This window comes from Mauremys reevesii, linkage group 7 (genome assembly GCF_016161935.1).
Source record: "Mauremys reevesii isolate NIE-2019 linkage group 7, ASM1616193v1, whole genome shotgun sequence".
NCBI classification, from domain to species: domain Eukaryota; kingdom Metazoa; phylum Chordata; order Testudines; family Geoemydidae; genus Mauremys; species Mauremys reevesii.
In genome coordinates this window covers 86,894,053-86,902,963 of record NC_052629.1, presented here as the reverse complement: position 1 = coordinate 86,902,963, position 8,911 = coordinate 86,894,053, and the positions used below count along the sequence as shown (strand labels likewise).

At 45.5% G+C, this 8,911-nt stretch overlaps 1 long non-coding RNA gene across 1 annotated transcript in view; it reads right to left on the bottom strand.

The window, feature by feature from the left end:
* Positions 1 to 224: 224 nt before the first annotated feature.
* LOC120368911 overlaps positions 225 to 8,911 on the bottom strand; it is a 39,874-nt gene continuing 31,187 nt past the window's right edge. The window contains exons 4-5 of the long non-coding RNA XR_005582839.1: positions 476 to 628; positions 225 to 287 (exon numbers count right to left, since the gene is read on the bottom strand). This is a non-coding gene — a long non-coding RNA (uncharacterized LOC120368911). The remainder of the gene's footprint in view (positions 288 to 475; positions 629 to 8,911) is intronic.

The following is an 8,911-nucleotide window of genomic DNA, read 5'->3' as shown; positions in this document are numbered from 1 at the left end:
AGCAGTAATTATGCTAAATAATTAACTCTTTACTTGCTAGCCTTTTCATGTGTGTCTCGGCCAGATTTAGATCACTACAGAACACAGCACGTGAAGTAAGCATGCTGAAGGTACATGGAGCTTTTCCATGACCCTTTCATGATACTCCTTGGTGCTTTTGGAATGTACAGAGATACCTTCTGCATTACCAGAATATGCTGTACTCTGCAGCTCTTCAAAGTAGCAAATCGGGGCAAGGGCTTCAGAGATGCAACTGCAGTCATTGTACAAATTACAAGTACCACCACCTTGACAATGTAGAAAAATGAATTCATATTAATCTCTATCAAAGTGGTAAAGACTATTGGGTCCATTATGCACTGATTATGATAATGAGCTACAATGAAGGGTTTTTTATTATTTAAGACAATGAGTTTGACAGTTTCTAACTTCATTAGAAGTCACAGATGCTGGCATCATTACTCTGATTAGTTACCTTGAATTGCTTTTTAAAATATAATCATCATCAGGGATCCATCATCACAAGAAGGAAGTGGCTCCTTGTGTCAGAGCCAGATTTAGAAAACAAACTGGAGCATGAAATGGGGGGGACGGCATCAGATGCTGGAGAGGAGATGATCACACCTTCCTGAAACATGTTAAATAGAGGCTATTACATTGAAAGGCAGGAAATGGTGGAGCAGCTGGAGCAAGTAACTGCTAATAGATGCTAATGCTTAGCAAGCCAAATGATCCTGTAGCTGCAGAGAAGGGTTTATTTATGGTAAATTACCCCTCCTGCTTTCAAAGCCCTCCAACTGGCAGGTGGCTTTAGTGCCACAAGAGCATGAGCTGGTGATGTGTGCAATTCGTGTGCATTCTGCCCACTAAGTATAAAGATGATTCTGAGCTCTGGCATTTGTTAATGTTTATGAGCTGATGCTTTGTCACCAGTGCCTCTGTAGTGAGGAATCAGGAAATCTGTGGAAAGCCAGGACAGAGCAATGTAGGAGGGATGGGGATGCCCTAAGGGAGGCAGGGCGGTGCATCATGCTATCAGTAGCAAACCCATTCTCCACCACCTTGGAGTTTAATTGCTTTGTCCTTGCATTCAAGGGCCCACCCATCCCAGCTCTCTGGCCTTTTCCTGTAGTATGCTGTGGTACTGTCTCTGTAAAATTAGTCATGCACAAATCACCAGAGGGCCTCCCAGTGTTAAGGGTTGTCTCACATGACGCAGGCACACTCAGGGCCTGCAGGTTCAGAGGGCCTCCCAGTGTTAAGGGGTGTCTCACGTGACGCAGGCACACTCAGGGCCTGCAGGTTCAGAGGGCCTCCCAGTGTTAAGGGGTGTCTCACGTGATGCAGGCACACTCAGGGCCTGCAGGTTCAGAGGGCCTCCCAGTGTTAAGGGGTGTCTCACGTGATGCAGGCACACTCAGGGCCTGCAGGTTCAGAGGGACAGCGTAAATATTGTTGTGGATCTGGGTCATGCTCTGTATCTAATAAAGGGAGTTGTGGTTTAAGCTCCATATCCCTGGTCTCACTCTGGGTTCCTGAAGTACAGAGGCAGCAGCGCACTCACAAAGACGATACTCTTGGCTGTATGAGTGTGCTAAAAAGGCCAACCCTTCCACTCCACTAAAGCTGCGGGTGCCAGCCTGCCTCTGCTCCCCCAATTCGTCTCCTACTCTTACTCCCGTGGGCGGGATTTGGCTTAAGGACAGGCATGGAAGAAGGGAATGCAGGGGTGTCAATGCTGGCAGCTTTGGCAGAATGAAGAGGGTAGGGGATTGTTCACGTAAATGATAAATTACAGGCCAGAGCAGAGCTACGTAGGGTTCTAAGAGACCTGATTCTCATTGGTTTAAAGCTCATTTATGCCACCCTGGTGGTACAAAGTGTTTGTAAAGGCAAAGCTGCCCACTGGTGAATACCCAACATAGAAGCTTCCCTGGATGGTGATGAACAGGCATAGCCAGTTCTATGCCATTCTCCACTCCCTCTCCACTCCCTGAGGACACACATGACCTGAGTTTCCTTGTGCTCCTTCAACTGTGGGCTGCTGCAATGGCCCCACAGGGCTGTAGACAGCTGAGTATAAATTAGAGCTGCTCCAGTTTATGCCAGGGGCTTTGCAGGACCATTTCTGCACTATGTGTAGCTTGGCCTGAATGGAGAATTTGACCCAATAGTTTTAAACTGGATGCAGGGGAAACAGTGAGCAATAGAGAGGCACAAAAAGGGTGTGCTCTGAGCAATGGGCATGGATTATAATCCTACTGGCCATGCTTTTATATGGGACCCTACTGGTGATGGTGGTAATTGACATGGCAGATGAGTATAGCATGGACCAGCGTTTGCACTGTTGGGAAAGAACGGAAGGGTCAGATTTTGCATAAACTGTGGAGGAAGCAGGGGTGAAAGTGAGCCGGTACGGGCCGGTACTCTGTACCGGTAAGAACCCACACCTGCCCACACCCAGCCCACATTAAAGCGCTTCAGTGGCAGCATTTTAATATCCCTGCCCCTTTTGCCTTCCCTGTCAGGGGCCCTGCAAGTAGGGTCCATACCGGCAGGGCCACCAACAAAGGGGGAAGGGGCAGCAACGTTAAAGCGCTGCCACGGCAGTGCTTTAAGGATGGTCCTTTGCTGTGGCAGTGATTTAAGGATCCTCAAAGCGCTGCCATAGCAAAGGACTATGCTTAAAGCGCTGCCACAGCAGTGCTTTAACATTGCTGCCCCTTCCCCCTGTCGGCAGCCCTGCCGGTAGGGTCCGTACCAGCAGAGCCACCGCCAGGGGAGGCAAAAGGAGCAGAGACATTAAAGTGCTGCCATGGCAGCACTTTAAGGATGGTCCTTTGCCGCAGCAGAGCTTTAATGTTGCTGTGTCCCCTCGTTGGCGTGGCAAAGGGAGTATCTGCCCTGGGGCCAGCAATTTTTAAAGTGCCCAGGGCGCCAGACACCACTGTCACTACCGCAGCAGCAACGTCTGGAGCTCCGGGCCCTTTAAATCAACACAGGAGCCCCAGGCGGCGTGGGCCAAGGGCTGGCTGGGAGATGCTGACCCCAGCCCCGCCCCTTCCACCTGAGGCCCTGCCCCTTCCAGGGGCCAGAGCCAACCCCGCCCCCCGTATACCGGTAAGTGTCCTCAGTTACTTTCAGCCCTGGGAGGAAGAAGCTGCAAGATTTGGACATTGTCTCCTCTATCTCCTGCTCCCCATGCATTCAGACTAAGCCCTGATTTACACTATGAGTTTAGGTTGAATTTAGCAACGTTAAATCGATGTAACCCTGCTGGGGCTTCATGCCACCCTACCAGGGGCTGGTAGGGGGGTCCCAGGGCTGCTATCTACACTGAGTTCTAGTCCTAGGACAGGCAATTAAGGTTCACTCTGCTTGTCTCCTTGCTACCACTTCCATGGGCTTCTTCCTATTAAAACTTTCCTGGGGGTTCTCCTCACCCAGCAAGAGCCTTCCTGTTCCCTACAGCTCCATTCATCCCTTACTATCAGGAGAATAACAGCAGAGTTTCTCCCTACAGCCCCTCTGCTCCAAACCCCCAGTCTCTCTTAGCTGGGTTTCATCTTGAATTAGGCCTGGCCAACTCTCCGAGGTGCAATCAGGTGAGTTAATTCACCTCTTTCACCGTGTGTGGGCAGGCATCCCATTACAGCCCCAAAGAGCTGTTCCAGCACTCAGTGATAGCCAGGGTCCAGTGGCACTCCAGCAAACCAATATGCCAACGGGTGCAGGAGATTAGGTGGCATGGAGCTACAACAGCTCTATACCAGCCATATATTCCCCCTATGTGGGTAGAATCCTGAGGGTGCCAGACCTAAGTTTCCAGTTGCTTTGCACCACTGGAGCAGACTCAGGAATAGGGTCCATACATTCTTAGGCCAGATTCCCATGGACCTAACATTTTAAGTTGTTAAACCCAGTAGAGTGCAACAAAAATTGGAAACCTATGGGTCAAGTGTTGCTAGGGAGTCCATAAATGCACGTCCTTATTAGCCTCAAATGATGTACTTTCAAAAGCCAACTCCTTTTCAACCACGTGACTCATTTTACATTTCTTTTTAAGCTGACTTTGTTCCAGCTCCCAGTCTTCAGCTTCATTATCCTTCCTTAGCAGCAAACTCAACCATCTTTAATCAAACATATTCCAGAGCAGCAGTTTCAATAACCTTCCCATCAAGACATCTATTAATTCTAGCAATTTGGTTTCAGCCTCTACCATACAGTGTTGTGGAGTTAGTTTTCCCACTGAGCTCACATATACATCTGTAGTCCTCAATCAATTTCATTTTATCTTCCACCTCCCCTAGTCAACCTATGTTAGATTTACTTGTTTATTTTATTTTTGGCAGCTCCCTTTTATATTCTGTTTCTACTCAAGTCACACAGTTGGTTTTTTCCTGTGTTTCACACATTACAATTCTGTATCTCAGTTTAAATTACATCAATATTTTGTATACTGGTAGCACCTAAAAGTCCCCAAGCAAAATTTGAGCCCTGATGCACTAGGCAGTGTACAAAGACAGCAGTTAACAGTCCTTGCCTCAGAGATCTTACAATCCAACAAACAAGTCAGATAAAATGTGGCGGGGGAAGTGGAGGCACAGAAAGGTAAAACCTCTTGCCACAGGTCATACAGCTGAGAAGTGGGAACAGAACCCATGTCTTCTGACTCACAGTCCACTGTCCCATCTGCTAGGCCCCTCTACATCTCTCTTCTATACCCATTAAAAACCTGATGTTAACACATCATCATTAAGGCCATGATTTAGTTAGGGGTATTTTTAGTACAAGTCATGGACTGGTCACAGGAAATAAACAAAAATTAATGGCCCGTGACCTGTCCATGACTTTTACTATGAATACCCTTGACTAAATCTTGGCGAGGGGTGGGTGGGAGGGCGCTGCTGCTGGGTGCATGCCCCAGGGGGACTATGGGGGGCGTGGAGTGGGACTAGCGGTACCAGCTGCCAGGGGCCTTGGAACTGATGCGGCCACCCCAGGAACCGCTGCTCGGGTGGTCCCTATGGCCAGCCATGCAGGCCCACCTGAGCAGCAACCAGTGTGGCTGTCCATGGGGCCACCTGAGCAGCTGGTCCCCAAGCCAGCTGCTTGGGTGGCCCTGAGGTCAGCCATACTGGCTGCTGCAGAAGTCATGGAGGTTGTGGAAAGCCGCAGAATCCATGACTTCCACGACCTCTATGATAGACACAGAGCCCTAATCATTATTAAGGTAGCAAAGTGAAGCCCTGAAAAGTAAGGAAATGCCAGAGTTAAGGCAGTTTGGTCAAATGATATTCCAGACATTACCTTGGACCCAAATACAATTTTTTTTTACTTTTTTTGTTTCGGTGATTTTTACTTTTTTTGTTTCGATTCAGGAAAGACTACAATCTGTACTCAATGGAGACCCCATCCTGAGAGAAATCTTTCCTGAAACCCCTCTTCTGGCCTTCAAACAACTCCCCAACCTCATCATCAGAAGCAAACTCCCCACAGACCAGGACATACCTACTCAAAAGCAGCACCAGACTCTGCTAGTACAACAGATGTTAAATCTGCAGACATATCTCCACTGCTACAGTGATCAACACTCCACCACAACACACCTTTCAAGATCCATGGATCCTACACATGCGTATCACAACATGTGGTGTACCTCATCCAGTGCACTAAATGCTCCAACAACAACTATGTGGGTGAAACCAGACAATCACTACTTTCTCAAATGAACTCACACAGCAATGACAAAAGAAAAAAAAAACACCCTATCATCTGTGGGTGAACACTTTTCACAAAGTGATCACTCTAAGTCCTCATCTTCAAAGGAAACCTGCACAACACTTTCAAAACATGAGACTGGGAGCTTAAATTCATAACTCTGCTAGACACTAAAAGTCATGGACTGAACAGAATTACTGGATTTATAGCTTATTACAACAACCTGTAAACCACTTGCCTCCTCCCCACCTTTTTTGTCATATGACTGCAGAGGTAGTAATGAGCCACTCAACCTTGAATAGTCCCTTAGAATGTGTGCTAACTACTTATGCTAAACAATCTGTTCCACCTTGCATTTTCCCGTGAAACTTGGAGTACCTTTGCCAGAGCTGAAGAGCTCCATGTAGCGCAAAAGTTGGTCTATCTCATCAACAGAAGTTGGTCCAATAAAAGATCTTATCTCGCCCATGTTGTCCCACTAGTTGTCCCAGTGTTGATTTGTGGTAACAAGACACAGTGTAGCCTAGTCTTGATATTAGCATGTCTTCATTCAGAAATATTGACCAGACTTGCCCTAATTCTCCAAGTAAACATAAAGTTAGGTGAATAAACCAGAGACACACTATCAGAAGGGTTCGTGTGAATCACTGGTAGAGGTGTATAAGCCATATCCTCCCCTACCATGCTCCATGTATATCAGAAATAAAGTGCCCGATTCAGCATTGTCCTTCACCATGTGCAGTAATTTGCGCCAGCACATATTCAGCATGGATTGCTATTGCTCCGCCATTGCTTTTCACACACATTTTGAACTGGTGTAAATGATGCAGGGGTAAGAAGCCAAGCCCCAGAAAACATGTGCTTCTACAATTTCAGTGGTGTGATGCCAGTTTATGTACACTGAGGATCTGGCCCAGCTCATGTCATTCTCTATCATTGTGACAGACATACGCATAGGGCCAGATCTCCAGCCGCTGTAAATCATTATTGTCCCAGACTTCCATGGAGCCACAATGATTTATCCAACTGAGACTTTAACAGCATCTATCTGATCCAGACATTTCAAGCTAGAGTTTAAACCCACTGGCTTAAGTGCATTCAGAATCAGACCCATAACTTCCATATGGAAAGTATTATATAGTATGAGATCCCTAAAAAATTCAAAATATGTTCAGCTAAAATGATGATCCTAATGCCCTTAAAATCCCAAGGGCATTTATTTAGTAAGAAATAATTACTGGAAGAAAAGAAACATCTTTGAAATCACAGCACAAAATTCATCCAGAAAATTAGATCATCAGCTAAATGCTCGGATGTGCAAATTCTCAAGTGGTCTACTTGATTACAAGTGTCAATGGCATCAAAGTTCAATAGACTATTAATATTTAGGAAGATTGCAAAAGTTCCAAATATTCATTGCTGCAGCTGACTATATGAGGATGCCATGCCAAAAGCTGAACAATTGGAATCAGAGTACTTTAAATTAAAAGGAATAAATAGGGACACACACACAAGGGGCCCTGAAAAAGATAATCTTGGTAAAAACTAGACCATTCCACTGTGTTCAATTGATATGAGACATAGAACTAATACTTTAAAAACCAAAGCAAGTGCTTTAATCTCTCATCTGGCCCAGTGAAAGACTACTCAGCACAGTGGCCACTCTTGATTTGATAACTCTAAGGACTTAAAAAATAAAAATGGGATCAAAGTATAAGTTTGAAATACACACCAAAAAATATGAGGTGACATCTCAGCCGTTAGGCCTTCTTCAGGCTTCAGGAAAAAAAAATAGAAAAAGGTTAATTTCAAGGTTAGAACTAACCTTGTTCTATTTTTTTCCAAAGCCCAAAGCAGAGCTCATGGCCAACATGTCACCTCTAATCTTCTTTACTATCCACACTGTTGGTTTTGTATTAACCTTTTCTCTTAAGTTTTCCAGTCAGAATTCTAATGCAGAGTGGATTGCATTACTGTATCACCCACTCACCCGCAAGGGGTAATGGGAAAAAAAACACAGAGGGAAGGAAATCACAGCAGATTTGCACTGATGAACCACTTCTGGTCATTAGTAAAAAGCAGAGATTAGCATGGTATTGGAGAGAGTGGGCATGCCTGTAGTTCACAGGGAATAAATAACCTAGGGTACAGTAATTGTGGGCCATGTATCTGAAATGTAAGTGCTGTACCACATAACTGCATTTGTCCTATTGCTATTCAGTCTAAAGGAAACATCTGGAGATCAAGAAGTCCTGCAACTTACAAATATACAAGGCAGGAGAATTGTTTTGGAACTTGATACCAAGTTATCCATTGGTCATACATCTATTACAGTAGAGTTACTGATGGCTAAATTCAGAAGTCCTTACTCAGAAAACTCCCTCTGAATTCAAAATTGACCTTCTTTGGGATTTTCGTGAGTAGATACTGATTAAATAGTGAATAAATATCTCAGGAGTTGGCCTGAGGATTTACCATGCAATTGCAAACTTATTACAGTTCATACTACAGAGTTTACAGTCATTTTGCCACTGGTGAATAAGATGGATTGAACTTCAGCCCTCAACTCTAAGATTCAGAATAGATCCCTTTATTATTAAATTAAGCTTCTCTCCTCAGCTGCCCCTCCTCCTTTCTTCCCTCGCTGGTCCAAGACTGAGTTTATCCAGTCATCTCAGCATATTTCACTCTTCATACCCAAAAGCAGCCACACTACTTCCTTACCTTCTCAAGACTTTTCTGCATTCAGTAAGGATTTCCCCAGAGTCCAGGATTCTTTGGATGGGATGACATTATAATGTGGCTATTTGAGAAATCTAGGGGATGTAGGCATGCTGGGATTTTGGAAGCATTGGTGAATAGTTTATTGATGCTGAATGATTGCACCAGGGGTAGAAGATGGTGACTCATTCCTGGAGGAGGCTCTTCCCAGACTGAAGTTTCGAAGGGTGAATGAAGGTGCACATCAGAATCTGCCTGCACTAGAGCGGATGCATGAGAGTGCAGAGCAGGGTAGGATGTCTGTTGCATTGGGAGAAGATGACCAGGCAGAGCAGGTTTTGCCCTGATGGTGAGAAGATAGTAGGTGAGAGCTATATGTGGTATGATTCTAGTACAGTACCTAAACTTCTGACCCAGCTGGCCAGTCTGTCCCTGCTCATGGCTGCAACCCGTCTCTAAGTACATTGGA